We start from the raw sequence: 16,700 nt of genomic DNA, 5'->3' as shown, positions 1-16,700 counted from the left end.
AGCGAAAATAACGCATTTTAAGGGTGGTATCCCCCTTTGAAAACCAAAATTAATGGTAGACCCCCCTCCCTTCAAAACATTCCTGGATCCGCCCCTGTTAGACCTGCATACTTCATCAAGTAATTAAATTGGTACCATTGCTACAGAATTAAAAAATATCATTAATTAATGTAAAAGCATCCACTAATGCTTTTTCTTTTTTTATCATTAGTGGATTTTATTTCATTAGTGGCTACTACAAACCGACACATTTTGTGCCCTCGTGGATTTACTCATTACATATATCTATTAATTTATCTATCTATCTTTCTTTCTATTTACAATTGGTGTTGTTTCTACCTTGAGCACATAAAACATAGATATTGTTCCCACTCGTCGATCACAATTAAACGTTATCCATTCGCTCAAAGTTTAGAAAAAATATTTCGACAGCCATCATTATTCAGAGACTGAAATTTAATACGATACAATATTCAAGGCATATGATTTCTAGGTTTCTCATGGCTTGCGAGGATGCAACATAATTAATTGTGTAAGACTATTAACTAATGCATCGCGAAATGTTGTGAAAGTTACAAGGATTATTCTAACAAGACTGACAAAAATAGCATTGGAATTTCCTATTAAAGTGAGTTAGTGTTTGTGGGGATTTTCATTTCAATCTCCTTTCGATTTAATAGAGAAAGTAACCGTTGATGCAATGTATAATGTATTTATAATATGTGATCATGATTTGTTTTATATAAAAGGAAGCAGGATACTTTACAACTGACCTGTAGGTGAAACGCCTAGAAACTCACTATTAGACGTGCACGCATATATGCAAGTAAGTGTTTGTAATACCATCCTCTGCTTGTATTCATATTGATTAAATGTACATGCAGGTCTAGATCACATACACAACTACCCCCACCCCCCGCCATTATGTACTTCAAAATTAAAATTCTGATAGAATAAGTTTATTTACTTTCAGTTTTACGTACACGTTCTTTTCTTGCCTTTGCTATGAAGATCGATCCTTTCATTTGGTGTTCTGAATAACAATGAACGGTAGCACTTTGTGAACGGTTAACGATTTGTGAACGAAAAACTGTTAATGGAGAACCCATGATGAACTGATGAACGCACGGTGAGCGAACGTACATATATGGTAGAGTAGGCCGTTTCAGGAACTGTACAATCGATTGAATATTAATAAAAGTATTATATAAGAAACCATCAGTTCTGAACGAGGGTCAGAGTCATTCCGAAATTATGACAATTTCATATTGGTTGTGCCGTTGGCGAACTTGTACTATATATAGCTTTATCTATTCGATCTGGTGCAGTGTATCAATATTCAGATCAGACACTTAAGATGATGAGTTATATTGGTTTTAGCTCTCTCTCTCTCTCTCTCTCTCTCTCTCTCTCTCTCTGTAGTGTAAAAACAGGAGAGACTGCACCTGATAGTTTTTACTTTGCAAAGCGTATTACTTGTAGGAAAAACCAATAAATCAATTAAATTAAGAGTGTGATGAATCATTAAACCTCATCTAGGGTACAAGTATGCATAATTGACTTTAGGAAGTTCGAGAAATTGCACTGATAAACCTACATTCCCATTTTATTTTAAAACTTTGCTGAATAATCTAAGTGAGTGAGTTACGCGGATAATTGATACTTCTTTTCTGCAATATCACAGCCGTAATTTACCATACCACATCCATCGTGTGTTCATTTTACAATTTTAAACATACTGTATGTAATTCAACTATTACTCGCTTTAATTCGCTCATTCATATCATTATTTTCTCCCATTATTCACAAGGATTCAATGAATGCTATCTTCAATAAATTTACCCACGTCAAACGGAAGACGTTAACCAAAGTCGTGATTGCTCCTTCGCCAAACTCTTTTCATTTAAAAGTCACAATTACGGGTCTTTTGGATATGACCTTAAAAACGGAGGTCCTGTCTCGTAGTAAACGTTGCGACGTTAAAAAACCCTCACTGCTACGGCCCTGAGCGCTTATGATAGGCCTCAAGTTGTATCACTTCAACAGCTGGTGACGACTCAACATGAGTAAAAAGATATCAACAGTACGTAAAAGAAACAATCAATCAACAGAATTAGTCATTAATACAATCATAGCGGGCGATAATTCAATTAAAAATATAATCAAGTAACTATTTGGAGTTATCAATCAATGATTTATCAATTCAATACAATTATTTCGCTTATCAATTAAATTATTGATGAAAAGTGATGATAACGAACAGGAATTAATCTCATAAGTCTCATAAAGAATACAACATTAAGAGTCTGAATAAACACGGACACCTTGGTATACCAGAGCCTGAGATGTTAAATCAGATGACTAGAAAGTTCACATCCGTCATGAGCCCCTTATCTTGATAAGGTAAACGGAGTAATCCGTAGTCAAAATTAGTATATAAAGAACGGCTTAACAATTGGTATTAAATACCTTAGAAAGCATTTGACCTAACGACAGCTTGCAATTGCTAATAACATCATTATAATGACCATATGATTTGTGACATTTTATCACTTCATTTGCGGAGAGCAAAAATGAATTACTGAATTATGATTAATGATATCACTAATTATATTGAAGGAATGGTTTATTGAATTATTATGAAATTGTCCAATTTTCGGGATGACCGATTTCTGGATAGGACATACTTTTTATATAATACTTTTATTTAGTCAATTACAAATTGTATACTTTGTAACATATGTTGAACCCAGTATCGAGATCTGCACATGTTTATTTATAAGTATATTTGCTGATAAATTTAATCAGTGTGTTAAAGATTATCATTCTGTACAATGTGATGTTGTTCCAATTTGATCTAGTCAATGCCCTATCTATACATCAGTGATACATGGGGATTATTGCATGATAACATTTAAGGATATTCCTGTATATATTATATCCTTATGTGTGATCTTGACTACAGTGCAGTGTTTTCTCATCTCAGAGTATTGAACAGACTACAGTGCAGTGTTTTCTCATCTCAGAGTATTGAACAGCTTTGTTTAATGGTGCAGATCGTGATTGGCGCGCATAAAGTAGGATTTAGTCGCTTTGTGTCCGAAAGCGTATTGACTTACCCTCAAAGCAGACTAGCGTTAGCGTAGTTCCCTGGTAGCCCGCCGTGCTAACCCAGTATCCAGAACGGCATGTGATTTGTATTGCTATTTGTGTAGAACATCTTAGTTGGTACCCTCTCAAAGGTAGATTAGTACAATAGTCTAGAATTTGTAATAGTTATTTAGGTCTGGTATATTACTTTTTGCGCAACACTACTAAATTCGAATGTCGGACAATTAGGGGTCAGAAAAGCTAATATTTAGTTCTTGGATAATTTTTACATTATCGAATTCAAATTAAAATTAATTTTGCGTCAAGAATTTTCAAGTAAGTATATCGTTATTTATTACTTACAATGTTCTTTTTTAAAATCGCGAAAAAAGTGCCCCATCCCAATCTTTTCTTTTTAGATCACCTGAGCTGAAAGTTCAAGTGAGCTTTTCAGATGGCCTGTTCTCCGCCGTCTATCCGTCTGTCTGTAAACTGTTTACATTTTCGACTTCTTATCTGGAATCCCTGGGACCATTTCAGCCAAACTTAGCAATAATAAGGGCTTTCAAGTTTATTCAAATGAAGGGCTATTTTTCCCTCAAAGGGGTGATAATCACATAAAATGCGAAAAAAATAGGGTTGGGCATTTAAAGGGAAAGGTAACCCCAAAAATGTTACATGATAAATTATAGGATTTGTTATATGATAAATATTTATCATACTATTCTGTTGATATACGGTCTAGATAAGCTTGAATACTAATATGAAAACAATAAAAATTGAAATTCCCGCTATCTATAGAAGCTACCATGATGCGGAACTCTTCTGTATTGAAGACCACAAAAAACCCAATAATTTTGACATCACACCGTCCATTCTGGTTTTGATGAGATTCTAAGATCATCAAAAATGTGCATGTGGTATATTTTACGAATACATTGTAAATAGGTGGATGCCTTCTTGTCAAGCAGTCAATTACACTATTGCAAAGGGGAGATGTGATTTGAAAGGAAAATACTATGTAAACTGTGGATCCACCATTTGCGTAATGATAAGCTGGGGTTTGAGACATTTACGTGTATGAAGAAACGAGTATCATCTACCTGCTTTGCGACTCGACTGAACGTCTTCTTTTCTTAAATTCTTCTTCCGAAAGAACGGGCTCAAATGTACACGTCTCCAAACTAAACTGTTCATGACTTGTTATGTTTACAGTGTTACCGATGAAATAAACCGAAACCGACGGCGTGACGTCATCATTTAAATTTCAATGGTCCATCTCTTAGCAACGGGTAATTTGAAATATAAGAGATATTAATATTGATTCAATTGTTAAGCAAGAATTTTTGTTGTTAAAGACTGCCATTTACGATATCAGTAAATAATTACTTTATTCCTAAAGGCAACAATGTGGTTAGGGTTGCCTTTGCCTTTAAAATCTTTTCAAGAACCACTGAGCCAGGAAAGTACACATAGTGCAGATTCAATTTTGTTAAAAGCATGACTCCCGGGGAGTAGGATGAGACCACAATAGGAGATCAAAGTTGCACATACAATTGTATATAGGAAATCATCAAAAATCTTCTTTTGAAAATCATTGGGCCAGCTAAATCTACATTTACATGAACGGTTTCTGATGTCGTGCAGATTGACGAATTTAAAATGTCAAAATAAGGGATGAAAGTTTTACATACACATACATAGAGAAAATCTTTAAGGATCTTTTTTCAAGAACCATTGAGCCAGACTATTTTACATTTAGATGAAAGCTCCCTGATATAGTGGAGATTCAAGTTTGTTAAAATCATGACGCCCGAGATAACACGGGGCCACAATAGTGGATCAAAGTCTTACATACAAAAATATATGTGACGTTTTTAAAATCTTTTTCTCAAGAACCACTGAACCAGAACAGTTGCTTTTAGATGAAATCTTCCTGTCATAGTGCATATTGAAGTTTGTAAAAAATCTTGGCCCTCAGGGGGTAGATTTGGACCGCAATAAAGATCAAAGTTTTACATGCGAATGTAAATCTTATACGGTACTAATTTTGACGCACCAGATGCGCATTTCGACAAAAATGTATCTTCAGTGATGCTCAAGTCGTAAGTTTCAAAATTGAAATAGCAATAAATTTGTACGAGCTAAAAGGAAAACGAGTGCCAAAAAGTGGAGGCAAATTCATCCAAGGATAAGAGATATGCATGAGGGAGATACTCCTAATTTTTAAAAGAATATGTAAATTTTATCCGAGCAGTTAAATATGCATCCGTATTTTCAAGCGAGTAACGAAGTACTTACCTACTGGTTGGTAGAGACACTCGGGGACTAACAACAGTCCACCAACAGAGTCGTCGGCCAAAGGGTCGTAATGCAAAACTTACACGGTACCAATTTTAATGCACCAGATGCGTATTTTGACAAAAAAATGTCTCTTCAGTGATGCTCAAGCCGAAATATTTAGGGGACATCTTTAAATATTTTTGTGTTTTCTTTTAAATTTTGAAAAACTACACCGGATATTGCCTCGAAAAGGTTTGTATTTTCTCATGCAGGAGATTTATGTGATAATGTGGGCCCAATTAGTGTGTTCAGTACCGATCCATTGATGATGGCTTCGAATATTCAGTTCAATCAATTATTTTCACAAGTCAACATGACATATTTGTCGAAATGAGCATCTGGTGCATCAAAATTGGTACCGTATAACTTTTACATTATGACCCCTGGGTCGAGGCCTCTGCTGGTGGACTGTTTGTCCCCGAGGGTCTCTACAGCCCAGTTGCTAAGTGCTTCGTTACTAGCTTGAAAATACGGATGTATATTTAATTGCTGTTAAAAAATTTAGAAATTCATTTCAAAATTAAGGATTATCTCCCTCATGCATAGCTCTTATCCTTGGACGAATTTGGCTCCACTTTTTTGGCACGCTGTTTTTGGCTATATTTAGCTCTAAAACTTCATATTTATCTCGGATTTCAAACATTTCCGTTGAGCATCACTGAGGAGACATTATTTGTCGAAATGCGCATCTGGTGCATCAAAATTGATACCGTATAAGTTTTACATATATTTACATTCATAATGACAATAAATTGCTATGCACATGTGTTTATTTTATTGAAACTTCGAACAAACACACCATTGGTGTGGCACAGTTATACAATAATTATATAATAATCAAGTAACAATATATTAGTGAGTATAACCATGTGAAAAGAATCTTGTGACCAAATATAGAAGATGAATAAACGTATACATATCTTATAAGTTTCGTCGACTCATGCGTGTTGAGATAGATATACAACAGTTAATCTTACGTCCGCTGTTAACATAATTATGGAATTGGCAAAATAACCTGGAGGATCGAAGTTGCTAAAAGAAAATAGATTGTGAAATTTTAAAACGTTTGTAATTCAATGTTTACGGTAGGTACATTTTGGAGTTTTAAAAAAAATATTCACAAGGCAAAATATAATGAAATCTATAGCCTATTGATAAATCCAAACATAACATTGTTATTTCTGATCAGGGGTAAATAACCCGTGAGTAACTATTTATTCCTAATCTCTAGTTATCGTTTGCACAACGTAGCGTAGCGTAATACGGCCTCTAGTTAGAGATTGATTTATTACGTGAATATCGAAATGATGATATGAAAAATTGGGCAATTGCAATAGTAAAAATTGAAAGTAAACATATACTTTTGTAAAGACCAGAATAAAAAAAATGTTCACTGTGTTTCCCATATGTTATTTCTAAGAAGATAATCAAAGAGTGGAACGCTTACTCCCCTGTAAAATCCCTCATGACACGATTTTAATTTGAATATGATTATGGTATTGGGAAACAAATGCACCTTCAGAATTGCACCTCTTGAGTTACAATATTATGACTAGTGTGTCAACTATCCTTTACACTAGTATCGCAAATCATACTCCATACACCCATAATTCATCTTCTAGTATCATTGTTTGAAATGTATCAATTTCAGAAAGTCCCAGTTGCAGATAGGTGTGCACATATCTTAGGTGATACCTTGAAACATCCATTCTGTAATCTGACTTTGTGAAAACCATGGATCAACTGATCATAATACTGCAATGTACATGTATATTGGTAAGTATTCGTAATTTTTTACTTTAATGAGGTATTCATCTTCGCTATCAATCCAAATAAATGTGTGCGAAAAGTAAAGATATAACGTAAAGTTGTCAATCTCATAATTCCTAGAAAGAAAATTAGCAGTTCTCATAAGACAGTAATACCCACACGCAGGTGTTTTCCTTTAGATATACTCTCCGTGGTAGTTTTTTAACTCGTAAATATTTTATAATTCACTTGACTATACATGAAATTGCCAGAAATTACATTTCTCATTTCAATTTCAGATGTTGTACTGTATACATCCAGAAGGCGTTGCATATCGGTAGCCGTAATGTATACTGTTTAGACAGGGTAATGAGTATGCGGCGGTGATTTGGAAAACATAGCACCCATTTCGTAATTTCATGCAACTCGGCCTCTTTAGTTAGCATTTCATGTAGTTAATTCATAATTTAATAAAGAATAAATTCATAACTTAAATGATCATGTTTGAAAAGGAGTTGTGGAAGAGTATTTTGGTTTTTGAAAAACTTCCTACCACCATCACAAATATATTCTTGTTGCACATGACACAATGCGCTGATATTTGCCAACTCAAGATGAAAACAAAAATTCCGAAAACTTAAAGCATATATAAAGAACACCACCAATGATATCCCAAAAGATGATTTTGCGACTGCCTAAAGTGTAAGAGATGTTCTGGGAATCAAGTTTCTGTACAGAAAAAACTTCATTTTTCAAACAAAAATCGGTCCCAGGGAGAAAATAAAGATTCTGAAATCTTATTGCACATTTATATCAGACCACAAATCTGCTTCTACAAAATAATGTCGTTACTGCAATTCTAAGATGAGCTCTGGATGTTGCTTTTTTAAATATCGTTGTCGTCCCTCCCATGTAAGTCCAAGGGGAAAATGCAATTTCCGAAACCTTCTTGCAAATTTAAAAGACACCACTAACCAAATGTTTAAGGAGGTCTGGAATCATTTTTCATAATAGCGATATCATTCAATGATATAACTTGTAGGAATTATGAGATTGATCACTGTTCGTTATTTTCACTTTTCATAATAAAAAGAAATTATTCGTTTTAAGAGTTTGATTTAGGGTAGTATTTTTTTGGTTTCAATTCGCGCGAGACAATACCTTTGATGGAAAGCATTTAAAGCATAGACGTTTCTTTCTTCTAGATGCATGTACATGAATGTTAGATATACATTTCAATCGATGGTTGTTCATGCATAGACATACAAGTGCAACTTTACTGTTGATTATAGTTTGCTCGACGCTTTAGATTATATAATGACAATCTCAGATACCGTAGTGTTTTTATGATATTTACAGGTTGTCTTCCTAATTTCCCTGGCTGTGTGTATTCTTTGTATCGTAAGGAGACGGAAAAAGACGCGGAAAACAAAAACTGTAAGATCTGATTTATGCAGTTATCACATCATGCTTCTTCCTCAATGCAATGTGTTGATCTGTATACGGAGAATATAATTTTGTTTGTAGAATAAATCAAGGGGAAATAGGCACGACGTCGTGTTGGTAAGCATTGTGTGCTTTTAATGCAATTGTGTTCCTTTTTATCCAATATATTCCTTGCCAAACGCGTTGCAAATAATGCAATATTTTTTTTTTTCGACTTGTATGATGTTATCATTTACAGTCAAATATTGTTCGCATTTAAAGTAATAGAAGGTCATGGTCTAGGAAGGGGCATGTACCGCAACTCGAGTCATCACATGTAGAAACTGTATTTTTCAGGCGTTGAATTGTGAAATTTGGCTTTTCTTAATAATTCCGTCAAGTTAGACGATTGTCTTTGGCTGTGTAGTAGGTCAGATTTGGGAATAGTTTTCTAAAGGTCTAGGTCACGCTCTATGATTTCAAAATCCTTATCTTTGTAAGAGATATTTATGATTTCGGTTGTAAGTTGTCATAAATGATATTTATATATCTCAACTGATAGTGCTTGTTCTGCGTATAGTCAGTTTTTAAATCGAGGCAAGCTACTGACAAACAAGTTGATGGTACAGGAGTTTCAGCAGTATCGATTGAAGTCAGTATTTTGTAAATTCCATGGTCGTTATAACGATGTAGTCCGTCAATACAACCTACCATTGGGTCAAATGCTGATGTGTTTCATACCGATTGTTAAGTCGTTCTTGGCACACTGATTTTGGCTATGGATAACCTCGTTTATCCGATCGGGATATATAGTTCACGGCGGGTGTGACCGATCGACAGGGGATGCTTACTTCTCCTAGGCATCTGATCCCACCTCTGGTGTGTCCAGCGGACCTGCTTGCCCAACTATCTATTTTGTATTGCTTATGGGAGTTATGTTCGTTATTTTCACCTTTCATTAGGAAAGGATCTTTTTTCTTGTTGTTGTATATATCCATTGTACCCCATTACGTTTAAAAGTATATTATGATGCTCTTAATATCTATTTGTACAATGCAAAATGCTAATTTAGAAAAGCACATGCTTTGGAATCTTAGCTTCATTTATGGCTGAAAGAAAGAGTGTTTATAGAAAATTCTGTATATAAAGAAATATTATCTATTCCACTGGTCTTTTGTCTTTAATATTTTCATCTTTAATAATAGTGCAAATCCTTCTGGTCAAATTGTTCGGGATATTCCTTTGAGTGTGTGTAGTTTGACATGATTTGAAATTCAAATACTAGCGTGTTACTGTTATTTTGTAAAAATGCCAGTTAGGATGTTGGTTTCATGTTGTATTACTTTGACGTGCAAAGATGTAATCAACTATCGCGGTATTCCATGGTGACCTAGATTAAAGGTGAAGATAACGAGCAGTAATCAATCTCCTAACTCCAATAAGCAATGTAAAATAGAGAGTTGGACAAACACGGACTACTCGATACACCAGAGATGGGATCAGATGTCTAGGTCTAGTAAGCATCCCGCGCCGACCGGTTAAACTCGCCGCGAACCTTATATATGTATCAGGTAAGCACAGTTATCCGTAGTCAAAATCAATGTGCCATGAACTGCCTAACATTGGTATTAAACTCATCAGACAGCATTTTACTTAATGAAAGGTTGCATTGGCAAACTAGATCCTTAAAAGGACAATATGATTTGCGAAATGCTGACTTTAAACGAGATTGATTTACTATCAATATTCCAAAATTCGTGGAAATTTTTTATGTGCAATCATCTTCAGGAAGACAGAGAAGAAATCTTAAATGTGATAAACAATTAACACAAAAACCTAACATGAATTACAAATTTGAAAAGGTAACATAGTGCATAACCTGCCCTAGTGGTAATGAAAACTACATCGAACAAACCAATAAACGGAACGCCCGTGTGCGCGTCCATAAGCTGCAGATTATCGATCCAAGTATCAGAAATTTATTATATTTAGAAAATTTTGCTATCTGTTATCATGGCATTTTCAACATATTTCCATTTTATGAAATATATAATGACTGCGAAATTACCAGAGTTACAAAGGAGGACTATTATATAAAATTATTTAATCCAAGACTTGATAGAAATTAACTTTTTTTAAAAAGTGAAACGTTGTTTAACCGAAATCTATTATTTATTTGACAGTGTTGTCTTGTATTATGTGCATCACATATATCGTTGACGTTTTGTGTATCAACAATAATAGCTTTCATTCATATGTCGATTTGATATATCCCTGTGAGGTCGAAATGAAGGACACCACATAGTCGTCCACTTCTGCTTCATACTTAGATATTTTATTGAAAGTAGATATTAACGGCAAACTGACAACTCAACTGTATGACAAACGGGATGATTTCAGCTTCTCCATCGTCAACTTCCCATATTTATGTAGCAATATTTCATTATCACTTGCATATGGTGTTTATATATCTCAACTGATTCGATATGCAAGATGCTTGTTCTGCGTATTCAGCATTCCGTAAATTATCTGGTCGGTATAGTGATTTGTTTGCTAATAGTTAATAGAAAAAACGTCCTCGATATATCTAAATGTCGAATTGAAGACCACAGTAAGAATTTTTTTCTTCTCACGTAACAGTTTCTGAATACATTCTGCTTCATATGAATATAAAACAGATCAACTTACAAACCAGTGAACTTCGTAACATTGGCAATTCCAACGTAAGTTTGGGAGACCTGATCAATGAGGAAGTGTAACATATGTTTCTATTTCAACTTCGAGATACTTGTGTATGGAATCAGAGTGGTGTTTAACACGGTAAATGTTTGGATGACTGGTCACTAGTTACGAATATGTCCGTTTGCTGTATCAAATGCGGAATTTTTTCTACAACATAATTCAACATATAAGAACAATAATAATAATAATAATTTTATCATCTTATATCCTAGCTGTTTATATGTTTTTGGCAGTTTCAATAGGAAAACCAACAATGTGAAAGGCAACGTGAATATGAGTTAAGTTGTTTTTTTTTGTCCAGGCCATTAAAAGATGTAAATGAGTTAATATTTTATCCTTTTCGACAGATTTCGAAACCAAATGCAGAAAACATATATTAATTACTTCTTAAAAGCTGACTGTCGTGATGGATAGAGGGGGTTGTTGTTTTACGAATGTCATAAATCCTAGAATTATTCGTAAGACATACTTCGCTTAGGATATACGGCTGTTTGACGAGATTTGCAAGTTACGACGAAATTCGAGAGCACGTCTATGACCACTCGAGACGTTCATATTTTTTAAGCAAGTGCTCCATAAAATCTCCGTTACTATGATTATCTAAACCATTCAACATCACTGCATTTCTAATGTTCGATTTCATAAATTATCTCATAAAGCCTGTGCGTTGTAGGTGCTTCGCGATAGCAATAAGTTGTTGGTGTACCTCAATGTTGACGTAGCCTAGAGGTATCGTTTGCCCAGGTGGTTCTTATGCGATGTAATAGATTTAGTACGGGAAGATGTAAAACATCCGACTAATAGAAACAATTTTAATGATGTACATGGTGTTCTCAAGTACATACATTGATTTATTGTTTTCTTCATAAATAATATATGGTTATTAACGTACTTGTATACTTCCAACGACCGTGGGAATGAATGGAATGTATGGGCAGTACAGCTATTGAATAAAATTCAGTGTTCATTGTTTTACATTAGGAGATCAAAGACTTTTCAAGAGTGGCTTCAGATTGTTAAAGAATATATGTAAATATTGGCTGTAGTAGATCTGAGTATGATTTTATCGCAGGTCGCAGCTATGTTTGCAGAAAAGGGTTTCGCGCCTTAAGTCCATATGTATGATACACATAACCTGGAAATCCTTATCTAATTTCAAAGAAAGCAGCCCTCTTGTCTCGCTGATGATTTATTTATTATGTGCAATTATATGCCTGATTATCGCGGGGAAGGGGTGATGGGACCTATTCGCTCCTACTTTTGAAAGGGAGATAAGCGAATATCATTGTATCCATCTTTGTATCCATTTCACGTTTGTTTGGATGCATATACATGTATATGCCTGAGCCTCACCCTAACTCCCTTTACTCTCTCAAAGTTGTGACTATGCCCCTGAATGGCGATACACCAGTCTAGGAAATTGAATAATGCGTGTGTTGCTTGCTAGAGAACCTATATACTCGCCTATAAGTCGGATTTTTGTGAGTCAATTTTTGGCCCAAAACTCTATGTCCGACTTATAGGCGCGTCCTAAGAAGATTGGTATTTTTCTGGGCGGCGTAATGTAGTGTTATTAAACAACTCCGATGATTATCATGAACTACCACACAAATGATTATTGTTCACAAATGTCTAGACATATTGTATCGTTTTATGTATTTTAAAATTGTGTATCAAGTACAAGTATTTACATATTTTTATCTAGTTACTGTAACCAATACTTTCAATTTAATTAATCTATCGTTTATCAGTAAAATTGAACTACGAACCCGATTTAATATACGTTGTTTTTGATTTTGCTTTAATGTCTTTCCAAAATCTGGTTCCGTTTTCATTTTTCTATTGACATATAATAAACTGAATCTGCCTCATAACGTAGACGAAGTTGAAAATGGCATCGACAAAAAACAATTCAACTGATTTTTCTCGCAATTATATCATACACAACATGTACTTAGATATTTTATTGAAAGTAGACATTAACGGCAAACTGATAACTCAACTGTATGACAAACGGGATGATGGCAGCTTCTCCATCGTCAGCTTCCCATATTTATATAGCAATATTCCATTCTCACCTGCATATGGTGTTTATATCTCTCAACTGATTTGATATGCAACAGCTTGTTCTGCGTATAGTCAGTTTTTAAATCGAGGCAAGCTACTGAAAACATGTTGATGGTACAGGGGTTTCAACGGTCTCGATTGCAGTCAGCATTTCGCAAATTATCTGGTCGTTATAACGATGTAGTTCGTCAATACAACCTATTATTGGGTCAAATGCTGTCTGACGTGTTTCATACCGTTTGTTAAGCCGTTCTTGGCACACTGAGTTTGACTGCGGATAACTCCGTTTACCTGATCAGGATCTAGGGCTCACGGCGGGTATGACCGGTCGACAGGGGATTATTATTCCTCCTTGGCACATGATCCCATCTCTGGTGTGTTCAGGGGTCCGTGTTTGCCCAACTATTTATTTTAAATCGCTTCTAAGAGTTATGAGATTGATCATTGTTCGTTGTCTTCACCTTTCATCTTCAATTATTTCAGTTTTCTCGCAGTATATAGGGTATCTCTTTACTCCCGTGATAGATTTCTACTCGGACTTATGTCTTCAATTTATGACTTGCGACTTATGACTTACTGCTACGACATGCTTGATAAAACGGTTAAGAAAAATAAAGATTTCGACATTTTTGGAAAACAATGTCCTGGATGGTTAACTAGTTTCGGATGGTGCATATAGCTTAGATTTTATTATTTCCTATGTTATAGTATTTTTCCAGTTGCAGGATATGGAAGGAAATAAAGCAGTTGCTCAAGTAACGTCTTCGACTTTAGAAGGTTTTCCTAAAGAGAATGAGGCGAGCCATTATGTAAAAATTGAAACACAATTAACCTTCTATACTAAATATTGTTTTATCATCTTTGTCTTATATACATATGTTGTTGTTATATCTCAACTGATTAGATATGCAAGAGCTCGTTCTGTGTATTGTCAGCTTTTGATTCGAAGGAAGCTACTGACAAACAAGCTGATGGTACATGGGTTTCAACAGTCTCGATCTAAGTCAGCATTTCGCAAATTTTCTGGTCGTTATAACGATGTAGTTCGTCAATACAACCTATTATTGGGTCAAATGCTGTCTGACGTGTTTCATACCGTTTGTTAAGCCGTTCTTGTCATACTGATTTTGACTCCGGATAACTCCGTTTACCTGATCAGGATTTAGGGCTCACGACGGGTATGACTGGTCAACAGGGAATGATTATTCCTCCTAAGCACATGATACCACCACTGGTGTGTCCAGGGGTCCGTGTTTGCCCAACTATTTATTTTGAATCGCTTCTAAGAGTTATGAGATTGATCATTGTTCTTTGTCTTCACCTTTCATCTTCAATAACTTCAGTTTTTTCGCAGTATATAGGGTATCTCTTTACTCCCGTGATATATTTCTACTCGGACTTATGTCTTCAATTTATGACTTACGACTTATGCATTACTGCTACGACATGCTTGATAAAACGGTTAAGAAAAATAAAGATTTCGACATTTTTGGAAAACATTGTCCTGGATGGTTAACTAGTTTCGACTGGTGCATATAGCTTAGATTTTATCATTTCTTATGTTATAATGTTTTTTCCAGTTGCAGGATATGGAAGGAAATAAAGCAGTTGTTCAAGTAACGTCTTCGACTTTAGAAGGTTGTCCTAAAGAGAATGAGGCGAGTCATTATGTAAAAAATTGAAACACAATTAACCTTCTATACTAAATATTGTTTTATCATCTTTGTCTTATATAAGTATGCTGTTGTTATCTTTCAACTGATTCGATATGCAAGAGGTCGTTCTGCGTATGGTCAGCTTTTGATTCGAGGCAAGCTACTGACAAACAAGTTGATAGTACAAGGGTTTCAACAGTCTCGATTTAAGTCAGCACTTCGCAAATTTTCTGGTCGTTTTAGCAATGTAGTTCGTCAATAAAACCCGCCATTTGGTAAAATGCTGTCTGACATATTTCATACCGATTGTTAGGCCTTTCTTGACACACTGACCCCACCTTTGGTGTGTCCGGGAGTCCGTGTTTGCCCAACTATCTACATTGTATTGCTTATAAGAGTCATGAGATTGATCACTGTTCGTTATCTTCACATTTCATCTGCGCATCAATGACTTCAGTTTTCTCGCAGTAGATAGGGTATTTCTTTACTCCCGTGCTCGATTTCTACTCGGTCTTATGACTTCAATTTATGACTTGCAACATATGACTTACGGCTAGGATATGTTTGATAAAACGGTTAAGAAAAATAAAGCTTTTGATTTTTTGTAAAACACTGTCCTGGATGATTGACTAGTTTCGACTGGTGCATATAGCTTAGATTTTATTATTTGCTATGTTATTATGATTTTTTCCAGCTGCAGGATATGGACGGAAATATTGCAGTTCTCCCAGTAACTTCGTCGACTTTAGAAGGTTCTCCTTATGAGAAAAAGGCGAGTAATTATGTAAAAAAAAAAAACAACTTAACCTTGTATACTAAATAATGTTTTATCATCTTTGTCTTATATACATAAGTTGATTTCATTTCTCAACTGATTCGATATGCAAGAGCTCGTTCTGTGTAAGGTCAGCTTTTGGTTCGAGGCGAGCTACTGCCAAACAAGTTCATGGTACAGGGGTTTCAACAGTCTCGATTGAAGTCAACATTTCGCAAATTTTCTGATCGTTATAACGATGTAGTTCGTCAATACAACCTATCATTGTGTCAAATGCTGTCTGACGTGTTTCATACCGTTTGTTAAGCCGTTCGTGGCACACTGATTTTGACTGCTGATAACGCCGTTTAGCTAATCAGGATATAGAGCTCACGGCGGGTGTGACCGGTCGACAGGGGAAGAATGTTCCTCCTATGGTGTGTCCAGGGGTCCGTGTTTGCCCAACTATTTATTTTGTATTGCTAGTAGGCGTTGTGAGATTGATCATTGTTCGTTGTCTTCACCTCTCATCTGCGCAGCAATGACTTCGGTTTTCTCGCAGTATATAGGGTATCTATTTACTCCCGTGATAGATTTCTACTCGGACTTCTGACTTCAATTTATGACTTGCAACGTATGACTTACGACTACAACATGCTTGATAAAACGGTAAAGAAAAATAAAGATTTCGACATTTTTGGAAAACACTGTCCTGGATGGTTAACTAGTTTCGACTGGTGCATGCAAGGTGAAAATAACGAACAGTGATCAATTTCACAACTCCTACAAGCAATACAAAACAGATAGTTGGGCAAACACGGATCCCTGGACACAGCAAAGGTGGGATCAGGTGCCTAGGAAAAGTAAGCATCCCC

The 16,700-nt window shown here is 35.3% G+C and overlaps 1 long non-coding RNA gene across 4 annotated transcripts; it reads left to right on the top strand.

The window, feature by feature from the left end:
- Positions 1-380: 380 nt before the first annotated feature.
- Positions 381-15,074, top strand: LOC125677473 (uncharacterized). 4 transcript variants are annotated; one of them, XR_007371153.2, is made up of 6 exons: positions 407-628; positions 750-826; positions 7,085-7,209; positions 8,542-8,619; positions 8,710-8,745; positions 14,136-14,232. It is a non-coding gene; the product is annotated as an uncharacterized LOC125677473 (long non-coding RNA). The 4 variants fall into 4 exon arrangements; XR_008801708.1 differs by lacking the exons at positions 8,710-8,745; positions 14,136-14,232 and adding an exon at positions 14,997-15,074 and having other exon boundaries at positions 381-628; XR_007371152.2 differs by lacking the exons at positions 407-628; positions 750-826 and adding an exon at positions 2,962-3,242.
- Positions 15,075-16,700: the final 1,626 nt, after the last annotated feature.

Source organism: Ostrea edulis, chromosome 3 (assembly GCF_947568905.1).
Source record: "Ostrea edulis chromosome 3, xbOstEdul1.1, whole genome shotgun sequence".
Lineage (NCBI taxonomy): Eukaryota > Metazoa > Mollusca > Bivalvia > Ostreida > Ostreidae > Ostrea > Ostrea edulis.
This window is presented reverse-complemented; position numbering and strand designations above follow the sequence as displayed.